Source organism: Ascaphus truei, chromosome 1 (assembly GCF_040206685.1).
Source record: "Ascaphus truei isolate aAscTru1 chromosome 1, aAscTru1.hap1, whole genome shotgun sequence".
Taxonomy (NCBI): Eukaryota; Metazoa; Chordata; class Amphibia; order Anura; family Ascaphidae; genus Ascaphus; species Ascaphus truei.
Window position 1 is genome coordinate 224,905,350 of NC_134483.1, and position 17,579 is coordinate 224,922,928.

General features: G+C 53.0%; 1 long non-coding RNA gene across 1 annotated transcript; it reads left to right on the plus strand.

Moving 5' to 3' along the window:
- Positions 1–4,583: 4,583 nt before the first annotated feature.
- Positions 4,584–9,172, plus strand: LOC142470495 (uncharacterized). Its single transcript, XR_012789272.1, has 3 exons — positions 4,584–6,055; positions 7,874–8,116; positions 8,965–9,172. It is a non-coding gene; the product is annotated as an uncharacterized LOC142470495 (long non-coding RNA).
- The last annotated feature ends 8,407 nt before the right edge of the window (positions 9,173–17,579 follow it).

The following is a 17,579-nucleotide window of genomic DNA, read 5'->3' on the forward strand; positions in this document are numbered from 1 at the left end:
CCAGCCCATTCCATGTCAGCATCCCCCCCATGTCAGCAGCCCCCCCCATGTCAGCAGCCCCCCATGTCAGCAGCCCCCCCATGTCAGCCCCCCCCCAGCCCATTCCATGTCAGCAGCCCCCCCAGCCCATTCCATGTCAGCAGCCCCCCCAGCCCATTCCATGTCAGCAGCCCCCCCATGTCAGCAGCCCCCCCCATGTCAGCAGTCCCCCCCCATGTCAGCAGCCCCCCCATGTCAGCAGCCCCCCCATGTCAGCAGCCCCCCCCATGTCAGCAGCCCCCCTCCATGTCAGCAGCCCCCTCCATGTCAGCAGCCCCCCCCATGTCAGCAGCCCCCCCATGTCAGCAGCCCCCCCAGCCCATTCCATGTCAGCAGCCCCCCAGCCCATTCCATGTCAGTAGCCCCCCCAGCCCATTCCATGTCAGCAGCCCCCCTCCCATGTCAGCAGCCCCCCCAGCCCATTCCATGTCAGCAGCCCCCCCAGCCCATCCCATGTCAGTAGCCGCCCCTCCCATGTCAGCAGCCCCCCCAGCACATTCCATGTCAGCAGCCCCCCAGCCCATTCCATGTCAGTAGCCCCCCTCCCATGTCAGCAGCCCCCCCAGCCCATCCCATGTCAGTAGCCCCCCCTCCCATGTCAGCAGCCCCCCCAGCCCATTCCATGTCAGCAGCCCCCCAGCCCATTCCATGTCAGCAGCCCCCCCCCATGTCAGCAGCCCCCCCCATGTCAGCAGCCCCCCCCCATGTCAGCAGTCCCCCCCCATGTCAGCAGCCCCCCCATGTCAGCAGCCCCCCATGTCAGCAGCCCCCCCATGTCAGCAGCCCCCCCCCATGTCAGCAGCCCCCCTCCATGTCAGCAGCCCCCCTCCATGTCAGCAGCCCCCCCATGTCAGCAGCCCCCCCATGTCAGCAGCCCCCCCAGCCCATTCCATGTCAGCAGCCCCCCCAGCCCATTCCATGTCAGCAGCCCCCCAGCCCATTCCATGTCAGTAGCCCCCCCAGCCCATTCCATGTCAGCAGCCCCCCTCCCATGTCAGCAGCCCCCCCAGCCCATTCCATGTCAGCAGCCCCCCCAGCCCATCCCATGTCAGTAGCCCCCCTCCCATGTCAGCAGCCCCCCCAGCCCATTCCATGTCAGCAGTCCCCCCAGCCCATTCCATGTCAGCAGCCCCCCAGCCCATTCCATGTCAGCAGCCCCCCCAGCCCATCCCATGTCAGTAGCCCCCCTCCCATGTCAGCAGCCCCCCCAGCCCATTCCATGTCAGTAGCCCCCCCTCCCATGTCAGCAGCCCCCCCAGCCCATTCCATGTCAGCAGCCCCCCCAGCCCATTCCATGTCAGTAGCCCCCACTCCCATGTCAGCAGCCCCGCCAGCCCATTCCATGTCAGCAGCCCCCCAGCCCATTCCATGTCAGTAGCCCCCCCTCCCATGTCAGCAGCCCCCCCAGCCCATTCCATGTCAGCAGCCCCCCAGCCCATTCCATGTCAGCAGCCCCCCCCCATGTCAGCAGCCCCCCCCCCCCCATGTCAGCAGCCCCCCCCATGTCAGCAGTCCCCCCCCATGTCAGCAGCCCCCCCATGTCAGCAGCCCCCCATGTCAGCAGCCCCCCCCATGTCAGCAGCCCCCCCATGTCAGCAGCCCCCCTCCATGTCAGCAGCCCCCCTCCATGTCAGCAGCCCCCCCATGTCAGCAGCCCCCCCATGTCAGCAGCCCCCCCAGCCCATTCCATGTCAGCAGCCCCCCCTCCCATGTCAGCAGCCCCCCCAGCCCATTCCATGTCAGCAGCCCCCCAGCCCATTCCATGTCAGTAGCCCCCCGCATGAATGAACTACCCCCCCCCCCCCATGCTTACCTGACGACGGTGGCGGCGGCAGCAACAGAGATGGCGGCAGGGAAGCGTGAGAGAAGCGCAAGGGAAGCGCGCTCTAGCAGCAGATCCGGAAGTTCCGGGTCGCACTACAGTGCTAGAGCGCGTCACCCTGCTCGAGCAGGCTGAGGGGGGGGGGAGGGCGCGGTCACACAGACACTGCTCGAGCAGGCTGAGGGGGGGGGGGAGGGCGCGGTCACACAGACACTGCTCGAGCAGGCTGAGGGGGGGGGGGGAGGGCGCGGTCACACAGACACTGCTCGAGCAGGCTGAGGGGGGGGGGGGGGGAGGGCGCGGTCACACAGACACTGCTGGAGCAGGCTGAGGGGGGGGAGGGCGCGGTCACACAGACACTGCTCGAGCAGGCTGAGGGGGGGGAGGGCGCAGTCACACAGACACTGCTCGAGCAGGCTGAGGGGGGGGGAGGGCGCGGTCACACAGACACTGCTGGAGCAGGCTGAGGGGGGGGGAGAGCGCGGTCACACAGACACTGCTGGAGCAGGCTGAGGGGGGGGGGGAGAGCGCGGTCACACAGACACTGCTGGAGCAGGCTGAGGGGGGGGGGAGAGCGCGGTCACACAGACACTGCTGGAGCAGGCTGAGGGGGGGGGGGAGAGCGCGGTCACACAGACACTGCTGGAGCAGGCTGAGGGGGGGGAGGGCGCGGTCACACAGACACTGCTGGAGCAGGCTGAGGTGGGGGGGAGGGCGCGGTCACACAGACACTGCTCGAGCAGGCTGAGGGGGGGGGAGGGCGCGGTCACACAGACACTGCTGGAGCAGGCTGAGGGGGGGGGAGAGCGCGGTCACACAGACACTGCTGGAGCAGGCTGAGGGGGGGGGAGAGCGCGGTCACACAGACACTGCTGGAGCAGGCTGAGGGGGGGGGGAGAGCGCGGTCACACAGACACTGCTGGAGCAGGCTGAGGGGGGGGAGGGCGCGGTCACACAGACACTGCTGGAGCAGGCTGAGGGGGGGGGGGAGGGCGCGGTCACACAGACACTGCTCGAGCAGGCTGAGGGGGGGGGAGGGCGCGGTCACACAGACACTGCTGGAGCAGGCTGAGGGGGGGGGGAGAGCGCGGTCACACAGACACTGCTGGAGCAGGCTGATGGGGGGAGAGCGCGGTCACACAGACACTGCTCGAGCAGGCTGAGGGGGGGGGGGGAGGGCGCGGTCACACAGACACTGCTGGAGCAGGCTGAGGGGGGGGGAGGGCGCGGTCACACAGACACTGCTCGAGCAGGCTGAGGGGGGGGGAGGGCGCGGTCACACAGACACTGCTGGAGCAGGCTGAGGGGGGGGGGGAGGGCGCGGTCACACAGACACTGCTGGAGCAGGCTGAGGGGGGGGAGGGCGCGGTCACACAGACACTGCTCGAGCAGGCTGAGGGGGGGGGAGGGCGCGGTCACACAGACACTGCTGGAGCAGGCTGAGGGGGGGGGAGAGCGCGGTCACACAGACACTGCTGGAGCAGGCTGAGGGGGGGGGGGGAGAGCGCGGTCACACAGACACTGCTGGAGCAGGCTGAGGGGGGGGGGAGAGCGCGGTCACACAGACACTGCTGGAGCAGGCTGAGGGGGGGGGAGAGCGCGGTCACACAGACACTGCTGGAGCAGGCTGAGGGGGGGGGAGGGCGCGGTCACACAGACACTGCTGGAGCAGGCTGAGGGGGGGGGGAGGGCGCGGTCACACAGACACTGCTCGAGCAGGCTGAGGGGGGGGAGGGCGCGGTCACACAGACACTGCTGGAGCAGGCTGAGGGGGGGGGCGCGGTCACACAGACACTGCTGGAGCAGGCTGAGGGGGGGGGAGGGCGCGGTCACACAGACACTGCTGGAGCAGGCTGAGGGGGGGGGGAGGGCGCGGTCACACAGACACTGCTGGAGCAGGCTGAGGGGGGGGGAGAGCGCGGTCACACAGACACTGCTGGAGCAGGCTGAGGGGGGGGAGAGCGCGGTCACACAGACACTGCTGGAGCAGGCTGAGGGGGGGGAGGGCGCGGTCACACAGACACTGCTGGAGCAGGCTGAGGGGGGGGGGAGGGCGCGGTCACACAGACACTGCTGGAGCAGGCTGAGGGGGGGGGGAGGGCGCGGTCACACAGACACTGCTGGAGCAGGCTGAGGGGGGGGAGAGCGCGGTCACACAGACACTGCTGGAGCAGGCTGAGGGGGGGGAGGGCGCGGTCACACAGACACTGCTGGAGCAGGCTGAGGGGGGGGGAGGGCGCGGTCACACAGACACTGCTGGAGCAGGCTGAGGGGGGGGAGGGCGCGGTCACACAGACACTGCTGGAGCAGGCTGAGGGGGGGGAGGGCGCGGTCACACAGACACTGCTGGAGCAGGCTGAGGGGGGGGGGAGGGCGCGGTCACACAGACACTGCTGGAGCAGGCTGAGGGGGGGAGGGCACGGTCACACAGACACTGCTGGAGCAGGCTGAGGGGGGGGGAGAGCGCGGTCACACAGACACTACTGGAGCAGGCTGAGGGGGGGGAGAGCGCGGTCACACAGACACTGCTGGAGCAGGCTGAGGGGGGGGGGGAGAGCGCGGTCACACAGACACTGCTGGAGCAGGCTGAGGGGGGGGGGAGAGCGCGGTCACACAGACACTGCTGGAGCGCACTCCTTGTGTCCTTACCAGGGAAGGGGAGAGGGGTGAAAGAGGGGGGGGGGTTGAAGGGGGTCCGTCGCGGGCCGCACCGGGTACCCCGGCGGGCCGCATGTTGTGCAGGCCTGTTTTAAACACTTTCAGGATCAGTTTGATGTTAAAGAAGGGGAGAGATGGCAATATATGCAAATGCTACATTATATGAACGAAAAAATAAATACCACAACATGTTAAGGACGTTGAATCCTTTTGAAACAGTGTTGGTTATGCTGGGTGCAGCTGGGCACAATACACCGTATATTTATAGAGCATTATTGGATATCAATGCTGAATCTAAGCCAGGGTTTGTGTTAGCTTGGGAAAAGGAGCTGGGTAGGGAACACTCTGCGCTAGAATGGGCACAAATGTGGAGCAATGCCGGATCTTCCTCGATGCGAACGAATATTTTAGAAAACGCATATAAGATAATGTATAGGTGGTATTATACACCGCAAAAATGGAAAGAATGCTATCCAGGAATTTCAAATAAGGGCTGGAGAGGTTGTGAGGAGGTGGGAACAATGCTACATATTCAGTGGAAGTGGAAGAAAATAAAGTGTTTCTGGGATATGATAGTGGAGCAGATTTTCAATATTACCAAGATTAGAATCGCAAAAGACCCACGTTTTATATTGCTAAACAGAGAAGGTGTAAAAGGACACAGTATTAGGAAATCCCTATTAATACATACTGTGTGCTAAATGCAGCAAGGTGTGCTATCGCTGCCAATTGGAAAAAGCTTGAGGCACCCACTATGGAACAATGGGAGTCAAGAATACGGGGGTTATGAGGATGGAACAACTATTATACATAACCACTGACACAAGGTTAAAATTTGAACTTCTCTGGCGGCCATGGTCAGAGTTCACTGGTAATAGAATATTGTGAAAAGATCTGAAAGTGGAAACATCTGCCAAAGTGGGAATTATAGGGACAATTTGGATTACTAAATACGAGTTTGACTTGTTCTTAGATTTTATTTTTTTTGTTTTATGAGTGTATATATTATTTATATTGTCAGTATATTATTGTGTATTCTGTATTCTACTGTATAAGTCACGCTGTATGCTATATTATACTATGCTACTTTTATGTTATGATTGATTATGAGGAAAGCGATGCAGAGTTCTGTAATATTGTTCCTGATGTTTTGAGATTAGGGCAATCTTAGGTATAAGTATTGCTGAGTATGGAGGGCAGAGTGTAAAACTGATTTTTATTTCCGAGTTGTACGGTATTGCGTAAGTTAATTGTTATAAAAGTGGGGATTATAAATAAAGAATTGAAAAGAAAAAGAACTGTGTTTTTGTCACTAACATCAGTGATTTCAATGTTCGTCAGGAACACTGTGAGCATTATTATACGCTCACATATTTTTTCTGTCTTCCACATATGTATATGATGTACTGAGACTACGCGCCAGAGGACACCAACTCCTTTCAGATGGAAGACGTGACTGCAGACTGCCAGAGCTTCAGACTCAAGTGCTTGCCCCAGTACCAAGGAGTGAAATAAGCGAAAAAGTATTCACAGCTTGTAAGTATATTTTTATGCATGGTCAATATAAAACTTTTTGAAAGTACTGTATTTACACTATGTTTTTTTTTCTCATTTTTTTTTGTATTCTCTCTTGCCTTCTGTGCTTGTGAGTCTACAGAGCAGTGCTTTTTTCTTTCACCTGGAACACTCTTACTAGCAGGACCCTTTTGCCTTCTTCTCCTGGAAGCCTCTCTATCTCTGAGCTTTTTATGGCTGTCCTTATAATGTCAGCACTGCTCTCATGGACTCTTCAGGCTTGTCGTATCCCTGTGGCATAATCTGTCCTCTCCCACGCTTCTATGTGTAAGACACCATTGATGGCATGAGCCCTGCTGTCTTTGGCTTACCTTGCTTCACAGAGCCAGCAAGGTTTGTTACAGTGTCATCAGGATGTAACATCAAACCCACCGCAGAAATGAAGAAGGAAAAAAAGGGGTGGGCTTTTTAAAACATTGTTAGTACATGATCCCCACAGCTCCCTCATTATTCTGGCCCTAGCCAATTAATAATGTAACTCCCCTCTGGCATTACTATGTGTGTTTAGGGGGTTAAGGCCTCTAAAGGGTTAACTGCATAGGTTGTTGCAAGCTACCGCACCTTTTCCCATATTATGTTGCAAAGTAACTCAGCAGAGGCTTAGCCACGCCCACCTTTGTCTGTCACCTGGGTCAGGAGGACTAAGCAATATTCACCCCTCCCCCTGTATCCAGGGGGAGGTGACCTCACAGAGAGGTATAAATAGGCCTACAGAAGCTTCTAGACACCAGGTTCCTGGTGGACAAAAGGAGAGGAGCCTCACTGTATATATTGTCTGTCCTTATAATTTGTAACTAAGTGTTTAGGATGAATGGTCACCTTTTATTATTTTCAGTTAGGGAAAGTGTCCCCTTCTGAAGATAGGGCCAAATATAGGCAACAAAGAGGATGTGCATGATGCCCATGCCAGGAATATTCCTCGAGAAGAGCCCCAGAGTATCATCTAGGGTCTGCCTAATTGCACCCTGGCAAGCCAAAGTAGGGACTAAGAAGGACCTGCACAGGAAGACAGGATTTGGGGTCCTTGATAGAAGGTGCACCCTTGCATAGAGTCCTGATAGGCTGCTAGCAAACCTCATGTCCATATGCAAGGGATTGCCGTTTATCTACCCAACATGTATGGAAAGATGACAAGACACATTCCTCCCTGAAGTTCTGCCTGAGCCCCCAGGGAAGAAGTATGAATGCCTACAATAATAAATAAATAACTGTTTGTCTGCATAAAGTTCCTAGTGCCCTTATTTCCATCAACACGTACTACACCAGCCTGCATGGATGCCAGCACCACGAGAAAGGTAACCCAACCACACAGAGCAGCTATGCAGAAATAACACCACCTCAACGTAACACTCTTTTAGGTCGGGCAACGAGGGGTTGCCATAAAGACAGCCTCATGTCACCGCAGTGCACGTAGTGCTGATTGCTGCTTTTAACGAGTAGGCCCATATAGCGGGTCAAATAGTTTGTTTTTTTTCAACAAGAATTTTTATTGGGTGTATGGTACAGGCTTACAAGAATCTAACAACACATTGTCTTGCAATTCGGTAATAATATCACCTCGTTTTTTATCCGACAAGACTAGCTAGACTCACAGGGAAGACCAACCGACTGATTACAAACAATGACACGCAACACAAACAAAAAAAGGGGGGGGTGAGGAGGGTGGTGGGGGGAGAGACACAGCCCAGGGTGCACCAAACTTTCCATCCTTTCTATGGTCCACGTCCTCTTGGTCGAGCCCCCTGCGCGTGGTCGTTAACCCACTGTCTTGTCCTGCAGCAGCTGGTCCCGGTCGACCCTACCTGTCCCTCAACTGCCTATAGTCAGCACGGTCCATCAGAGGAGAATGCATTTCCCTCTATCAGAGCAATATATTGGTGGTCCCCATCCCATGGATATCAGACTGGGCCAGCAATGGCGAACAGGCTTTTAGAAAGTTTGCGCCAGTGTCGTTGACCAGACTCGTCAACTGCTCCATCTGGCAAACGCATTCCTATTTCAGACGTGAAAATGGGGAAAAAGGTGCGTCTTAAAATCGAGGAAATACGGTAGTTAACTTCCTTAGAAAGATTCAATCACCCTAAAAATACACGTTTTTGTTGTGTATTTTGTGAAAAATGTATATGTTATCCTTGAATCTGCAGAAAAGCAAATCAGCAACTTATATGTATCTGTTTGACCAATATTGGCAACATAATTGCTTTGAAAACAAAGAACAGAGCAAATGCAACAATTTATCGGTAACTTTGGAGATTAATAATTAGTATTGTCACTAAATGACATTAGAACAGGAGTGTAACATCCTTCCAAACTATTTGCCAACCATGCAAGTGTTAAAAGTTTTAAACATTATTTGAAAATTCTTACGCCTTTTATTTTTAGGGGGGAAAATGGTGTCTATGAGCTATATGTAAACTGGGGTACATACTGTAGCACTGTCCTTAGTTCATTTAGTGAAGTACTCCATGATTTATGTAAATCCCCAAAGTTTCCTCTATACAAAACACAGATACCTATAAACACACCTGGAAAACATGGGGAATTAAGATCATTTGAACATCCAAAGTATATTCAAATGTTTTTTTTTCGCAGGTATCTCACTGTCTCCTCAAAAAGCCATATTTCAGGGTCAGGTTGGGAGTAAGGCCAACGCATACTTAACATGACATTATTGGAAATTAACGCAAGGTTATGCTAAAATAACATGGTGTTAAGCCTATGCTAATGAGATACACAATGGCCATTGCTTTTGCATATAATTAGCTTTGAGGATACGTGTTAAACTCGAGGGAAATATCATCCGTGGCTGTTTTAGGTAACGTCATGTTATAAGCCTTAATTTAACTGAGTTTTGTGGCTCTATCTCCTAGAACGGCAGCACAAAAGGGAAAGAGTGATGGCACAGATCAGACAAGAAGAGAGTGTGTTTTACTGCGGCACAATGATCAGGCTTCAAATATCGCTAATCCGAGCCTTCACTGAGGCTTACAGCCGTGCGGGGAAGATATTCTGTATGCTTTGCTGCAGTGAGAACCTAGAAGTGAAAAATCACTCAAGGAGGGATCAGCTTACATTTGTACAGAGACTGTTCAATAAATCTTTTGTTGAATTTGCCAAGTCAGAGTGGTATATTATGTTCCTAAAATCTGTAGTTCAAAACGAACACATGACCAGGTGAAAATCAGAGTAAAGGGGGAAGGCTATAATATGATTTTTCTTCTCACCTTTACAGAGTTCCTAATGAACGTTTCTGATGTAAGAATGGATTTTAAATCATTTTCTGAGCAGTCATTAAAATGACCGTAGAAGATGAGAAATTGTGGTTGAGGATTTCATATTTTTATTAAAGACAAAATACTGAAGAGGGATGTAGGGCACAGGAGATATGTAAATCCCAAAAGTATTCCACATCATTATCAAAATATAGAAATGTGATCTAGGGGAGTGTAAGAGACGTGTTCAGAGGTACGCAATGGAGACTGTTTTAAGGTGAAATTAAAATAAGGCTTTATTGCGCCTGTCACTTTAAACACAGCAAACATGTAAATCAGCAAACAAAATCCGCTCCACTTTGGAGTATATATACTGTACACTTGAAGTCCAGCTCTCTTTAACTGCGTGGTTACGATTCACCGGCCCAAATCATAGGGACACATATATATATATATATATATATATAAAGACATAGATAACAGTCTTATAAGAAAAGTCTTATCTGTCTCTTAGTTGTAGGGGGAAGGCTTCTCTCTTTCCTGGGTTGCTGCCTTTTCCTCAGGTTATCTCAACATTCAGGTGTAGAAGTCTTGTGAGCTCCAGACATCTGTGATTCCTCTGACAGTCTCATCTGTGAGACTCAGGAAACTCTGCTCTGTCTGTTTCCTTGGTCAGCCCAATTGTGGACTAAGGAATCTCTCTTCCTGTCTCAAAGGCAGGCTTTTCTAACCAACCTCTAATCAGCCAGGTGGTGTTGGTTAATTGACTACCAGCAGTTAACCACCACACTGTTGGATTAGAGGCACCTTTTTGAACAGGGACAAATCCCCTGTTACAGGGAGGAATTGGAGGACGATGGCTGGGAGGATATTTTCGAGGCTGTAGCCAAAAGTTCAATCTGCTCAACTATCCGAGAAAATGCTTATAAAGTCATGACTCGTTGGTACAACACCCCCGAGAGTATCGCTAGATATGTACCAGGCTACTCCTCTATTTGTCCAAAAGGTTGTGGTGGGGTGGCCTCTTTCCTACATATTTGATGGTCTTGCCCTCAGGTGCAGGACCACTGGAGGTGAGTGAAATCCTGGATCCGACAGATCCTGGGCTTGGATGTTCCCCTAGATCCATGGCTGTTCCTATTAAACAAACCACTCCTGACTTCACAAGGGTGGAAAATAAGCTAATAACCCATATTATCACTGCAGAATGGTGCACCTTAGCAAGTCTTTGGAAAATGGATAAAGTACCATCAACCCCGATTATTAGAAACAAGGTGTGGTTTATATGTACGATGGAAAAACTCACCAGTTTCCTGAAAGATACATATGATAATTTTTGAGAAGGTGTGGCTACCCTGGATAATGTACACAGGCAGCCAAAATGTAGCCTTAGGAGGAATGAATAAGAGAAGTCCAGGGCTTTACCTGACGGTGATGAGAACGCTCGGACTTCCTCTCCTGTAGTCGTTGGTCCACTCGAATGCAGATCGCAATGAGTCCCTCTAGGTCACTTGGGCGTTCATGTGCGGCGAGTTCGTCCTTCAGCTGTTTGGATAGGCCCTGCCAGAAAACAGAAGAGAGGGCCTCATCGTTCCATGCTGTCTCAGCAGCAACTGTCCGAAACTCCAGGGCATACCTAGCCACTGGACGGTCTCCTTGTGAGATGTGGAGAAGAGACGAAGCTACGGTGATCATCCGGCCCGCAACTGACGCTCCGGAGCCCATGCAACTTGGGGGTAACAGGCTGTCCCCTTCCGAAATATAGTGTCACCGATCTTCTGGACTCTGCTTATACTGTAGTAATCCTGGCCATTTCTTTCCACAATGCCCCCTCAAGCCTGTACCCAAGTCGGGAAACGCCAGCTCCCATTGAGAACCAGAGGATTCTCCATTGGAACGCTCGCTAAATCCTCTACCATCAAGGAACAACTACCTAGCAGAATTTTGATCCCAGTCTCACTTTCCGCCCCTTGCCTCTCGGTCGCTGCATCTGCCTTCATCGGTTCCGGAGGGAACTTTATTGATCATGAGTTCGCTAGGAAGAATAATATTCCGCTTTAGAGGAAGAGGATTCCGGTAGGACTTGAGGCAATTGATGGACGTCCCCTGCAGCCGGCGTTTATCGTCCCACAGACCGTCGAACTGTCCCTCCTGGTCGAGCAGAACCACAGAGAGAAGATATCCCTAGATGTCATCCACTCTCTGTCGGCCGAGATCATTTTGGGTCTTCCATGGCTTCAACGCCATAATCCACACATCGACTGGGTCCAACCCAAATCCATATCCTGGGATCAGCAGTGCTCCACGACCTGCGGCACTCCACGGCAGACAATCTGTAGTGTGAAGAATTCCGAGGAGGTACAGTGTTCCTTACCCGACTGTTATTCATCCTTCAGAGACGTCTTTGACAAAGTCAAATCCGAGGTCCTTCCTCCCCACGACCCTTTGACTGTCCTATAGACCTCTTGCCTGGGTCCGTCCTTCCGAGAGGGCGATCATACCCCCTCTCCCTCCCAGAGACTAAAGCTATGTCGGATTACATCCGAGAGAATCTCCAGAAAGGGTTTATCAGAAAATCTTCCTCCCCCGCTGGGGCGGGTTTCTTCTTTGTCAAGAAAAAGGACAGTACCCTTCATCCATGTATTGATTACCGTGGGTTAAACAAGATTACCATCAAAAACCGGTATCCCCTGCCTTTGATTTCCGAATTGTTCTATTGTCTCCAAGGGGCAACTATCTTCTCCAAATTGGATCTACGCGGCACATACAACCTGGTAAGGATTCGACAAGGCGACGAATGGAAAACGGCCTTTAATACCAGAGACGGGCACTACGAGTACCTAGTTATGCCGTTTGGCTTATGCAATGCTGCAAGATTTCATAAATTAAATATTCAGGGATCTCCTCAATGTTTTTCTCATAGTGTATCTCGACGATATTCCGATCTTCTCAAAGAGTCTTCCCGAACACATTGCACAAGTCAAACAGGTACTGCTTCACCTTCGACCTTCGTCAGAACCACCTCTATGCCAAATTGGAGAAGTGTCACTTTCACCAATCTTCCCTTCCTGGGGTACATCATCTCGGATTCCGGGTTCGCAATGGATCCTTCCAAGCTGAGATCCGTCTTGGACTGGCCGCTTCCCACCTCTCTCAAAGGCATTCAAAGTTTTCTTGGTTTTGCGAACTATTACAGAAGATTTATTCGTAATTTCTCGTCCATTGTCGCGCCCATCTTTGCCCTCACTAGGAAAGGAGCTGATGTCTCTTCTTGGCCTCCCGCAGCTGTTCAAGTCTTTGACTTTCTGAAGAAAGCTTTCGTCTCAGCTCCGGTCCTGATCCATCCCAATCCCAAACTTCCGTTTACGCTGGAAGTGGACGCATCGGATGTTGGAGCCGGCGCCATCCTTTCTCAAGAAAGTCACCTTCTTCCGATTTACATCCCTGTGCATTTTTTTCCAAAAAAATTTCTCCAGCACAGCAGAATTACAACGTGGGCAACAGGGAGTTATTAGCCATTAAACTCACATTGGAGGAATGGAAGCATCTCTTGGAGGGCACGGAGAGTCCAATAACCATTCTAACAGACCACAAAAACCTTATGTATTTGGAGAGCGCTCGTCGGCTGGGGGCTTGTCAGGCCCGTTGGTCTCTTTTCTTCTCCCGTTTTAATTATATCATTTCTTTCATTCCTGGGTCCAAAAATCTAAAGGCAGACGCACTCTCGTCAATTCCTAAGCGAGGACAAAGCTGAGGCCAGAGCAGAGACCATACTTCCGTCCAAGTACATCATATCTGCCAACACTTTTGACGTATTGGATAAAATTCTCGTGGATCAGTCCAAGGTTCCGGAGGGTCTGGAGGTCCCGGACGGTTGTCTCTTCGCTTCTCCCAAATACCGTAGGAAGATTCTGAAATGGGGCCACTCGTCGAAAACTGCGGGACATCCTGGCACCAAAAGAACTACGGACTTCAGAAAACGGACTTTTTGGTGGCCCAACATGCGAAGGGACATCTGCTACTGCGTTAAGGCTTGCACCATTTGCGACCGGAACAAGGTTCCTCGCTGTAGACCCCAAGGACTCTTACATCCACTAACCATCCCTGACCGCCCCTGGAACCATTTATCGGTGGACTTTATTGTAGAGCTTCCTGTTTCCAAGGGCATGAATACTATATTGGTCATTATTGACCGCTTCTCCAAACAGGCACATTTTGTTCCACTCAGTGGTCTCCCCGATTCTCCTACCCTCACGGACATCTTCACCAGGGAGATCTTCCGTCTTCACGGAGTACCATTGACCATCATCTCCGACAGAGGCTCTCAGTTTGTCTCCAGATTCTGGCGGGCCTTCTCAAGGAGACTGGGCATATCCTTGCACTTCTCTTCTGGATACCACCCCCAGACGAATGGGCAAATGGAGAGGACCAACCAGTCCGTAGAGCAGTATCTGCGCTGCTTTGTTTCGGAGACACAAGACGATTGGGCGGATCTTCTCCCCTGGGCAGAATTCACCCACAATTCCCTGCGGAATGAGTCTACCAACTCTCTCCTTTCTTCGCAAACTACGGGTTCCATCCGGCACGTCTGCCCATCACTCGCTCTTCTTCGGGGGTTCCGGCAGCAGATAACCGGGTCCAGACCTTGCAGTCCTCTTGAACTAAGATTCAGGACAATTTAAAGAGAGCTGCGTCCAGGCAGAAGGCTCGAGCAGATCGCCACCGCTGGGAGATTTCGGAGTTCAATCCAGGAGACAAGGTGTGGCTCCCCTCCAAAAACATACACTTGAAGACTCCTACTCCCAAGCTTGCACCAAGATTTTTGGGTCCCTTCCAAATCCTGGAGAGAATAAACCCGGTGGCAAATCGTCTAAAACTCCCAGCTTCTATGAGAATACCGTCTGTATTTCACGTTTCCTTGTTGAAACCTTTCTATCACAGCTCCCGGTTTCCGGATCGTGTTCCCACACCACCTCCTCCTCGTCTTGTACAGGGACAACAGGAGTACGAGATCCAGGCCATCATTGACTCCTGAATTTCCAGAAGGACCACTAAGTACCTCATCCATTGGAAGGGATATGCCCCAGAGGAGCGTTCTTGGGGCTAGCACCACCAGATCCATGCTCCTGAACTCATGAAGAAGTTCCACCAGAGATACCCTCTGAAACCCCACTGGAATCGCCCGGAGGTCTCTCTTGAAGGGGGGGGGGAATACTGTCAGGACTCGCGGACCCCGCATGCACGCACTTACCTCTGTTCCATTCCGTCCCAACACCTGCTGGCAACCCTCCGCGCTGTCCTCCTCCCTCACGCTCCTCTCCCCGCACGCGCAGAGTGCTCCCCATGGGAGCGTCAGTCCCCACTGACGCGCTGCGGTGGGATTGGAGGGCAGAGGCGAGACGCGTCACCGGCGTGTGACGCACGCGCGCGACGCACGCGCAACGCCCCCGAGCGACGAGTCAAGGGGAACTCATTAGTTCCAGTACTGCCAGCTGTCTCTTCCCTTCCAGCCTATCCCTGGTCTCCGCGAGGGTTACGCCCCCGCTCCACCCCCTGGGGTGATTGGTCATTGCCTGCTACTTATGCTCAGCGGTGCCACTGGTACTTTGGCTGAGCATAGACTCACGTTACTTTGTGTTTGCCTCTGCCTCTCTTACCGTGTTGCCTTGTTCTAGTTCTGTTTACCCGTTGTGACAGAAACCAGGGGATGGTAATAAATTCCATATATAGGTCTCCCAGGATACTGAACAGTTTCTATCCTGTTTAGGCTGGAAAGTGCAGCCTCAGAATGCATGCACTCCATCCCACAGTTTGGCAAGTGCTGGAACTGAGGGGTGAGGGATCCAGACCAGAGTTTGCCTGCTGCCTGATTTCTGTCACCTGTCCTGCTAGATGGAAATCAGGTATGTAAGGCTGATTTCCTGGTTCCTCTCCCCTCTCCCCAAGAGACTGGAGGCAGGAAGGCTGCTGGAAGCAGAGAGGGGAAAAGCCTCTCCCCAAACAGGTTAAATCATTTTGTACCTTTTCAAATTGCAAAATTCCTTATTTTTGTTTGTTGGAAGCGGATAAGCCGCCCAATCCCAGTCAGGGTAAAACCTCAGTTACGTTATTGCTCAGGTGAGCAGGCTTTTGTTTTGCTTGTGTTTCTTATGTATGCAGTGTGGCAGTCTCAGTGCCTGGGACTGAATAAATCAGGCAGTAGCCTGTTTAAAGGAACAGCACGTTACGCCTCATCATTTAACCTACCCTAAAAGACCGCGTTCCAACAGTCCTGGACAGACGGTGGAGCCCCGGGGTAAGCCATTTTTGTCACACCGTGTCCCGACTCTGGGGCCTATGCAGAGAGCAGCGAGAAGCGCAATCTCGCCAGTTTTTCACCAAATATGCCTATAGCAAATTAGGTAATGGCGAGAAACTGGCGAGATGAGTAAAAACCGCCAGTTTTTTTTTTGTTTTAAAAAGTCGCCGCGCGGGTGGCGAGAAGCAATATCTCGCCAGTTTTAAAACCCGCCGTATGCAGGTAGCCCCGATAAGCATCTCGCCGCTGATCGCGCCAATAAAATGGAGAGATGTTCTCCAAATAGCTCCGCCAACAAAAATTGGCAAGAAGCTGGAGCTGAGCGGCGAGAGGGGACATAAAAAAAGAAACAGGCCCTTTTCCTGGCTCGGATTGATGCCGGGGGGCTCCAGAGCTGATACCCATTAATACCAGTACCGGACCCCCCGACATGCATCCGAGGCAGGAAAAATGCATGTACAGCCCACTTCATTACCTTAGCGGCTAACCGCTAAGGCAATGAAGGGGTTAACCCACCGTGCCAGCTTTATTGTGGGTAGCGGGGGTGGGTGAAGGGGGTATTTGGCCCTTGGTGTGAGTTTAGGGCTTGCGGGGGGGTTGCGGGTGCAGTTATCCCCTTCACGTCCGTAGCAGTTAATACCACAACGGTCATGAAGGGGTTAACCCCTCCCACTACCCCCCCGCAAGCCCTAAACAAACCACCATTGGGGCTAATACCCCCTTCACCCACACCCGCTAACCACAATAAAAAAAAACACACACAGCAGCCCCACAATAAATAAATAACTCTAAATAAATAAATAATTAAATGAATATAAATATATATATATATATATATATATATATATATATATATATACAGTGTTCGACAATTATATACATTTACTCGCCCGGGGCGGGTGGATTTAACCCCCGGGCGAGTAAATATTGGCCCAAGCAAAACACATGTGTTTTTTAAATATCCCGCGCTCGCGCTGCTGCTTTTCCCGCGCTCGCGCTGGAGAAAAAAAAAATAAGCCGGAGGCGGGTTCATGTTGTTGGGGGAGATTACCCCGCCTCCGGCTCTCTGAGCAGTGGCCTCCCTCCTCAGCGCTTCCACTCCTCCCCCTTCCGGCAGCCAGCCCTTCCACGCCTGTCTGCCTCAAGCCCCTGCAGGGCCATCTGTCGCCCCCCCCCTCCCTCCCATCGGGCCATCTGTCGCCCCCCCCCTCCCTCCCATCGGGCCATCTGTCGCCCCCCCCCCTCCCTCCCATCGGGCCATCTGTCACCCCCCCTCCCACCCATCGGGCCATCCTCCCCCCCCTCCCATCGGGCCATCCGCCCCCCCCTCCCATCGGGCCATCCGCCCCCCCCTCCCATCAGGCCATCCGCCCCCCCTCGTATCGGGCCATCCGCCCCCCCTCGTATCGGGCCATCCGCCCCCCTCGTATCGGGCCATCCGCCCCCCCCTCCCATCGGGCAATCCATCAGCCCTACTCTTCTCCTGCTCTGTTGGCCAGCTCAGATGTTAGCAGGGGAAATCCCCTAACCGGAGCTACTCCCTGCTCTAAGCAGGGGAAATCCCCTAACCGGAGCTACTCCCTGCTCTAAGCAGGGGAAATCCCCTAACCGGAGCTACTCCCTGCTCTAAGCCTGCTCTAAGCAGGGGAAATCCCTCACCCGGTGCTGCCCCCGCTGCCATGTGCGACCCCTCCTGCCGTGTGGGGGCCCCACTGCCGTGCAGGTGAGTGTTTGTGTGTGTGTGTGTGTGTTTGTGTGTGTGTGTGAGTGACAGACTGTGTGTGTGTGTGTTTGAGTGAGAGTGAGTGTCTGTGTGTCTGTGAGTGTATCACCCCCTCTCTCTCTCTCTCTCTCTCTCTCTCTCTCTCTCCCTCTCCCTGTGTCACCCTCTCCCTCTCCCTGTGTCACACTCTCCCTCTCCCTGTGTCACCCTACCGCTCCCTGTGTCACCCTCCCTCTCCCTGTGTCACCCTCC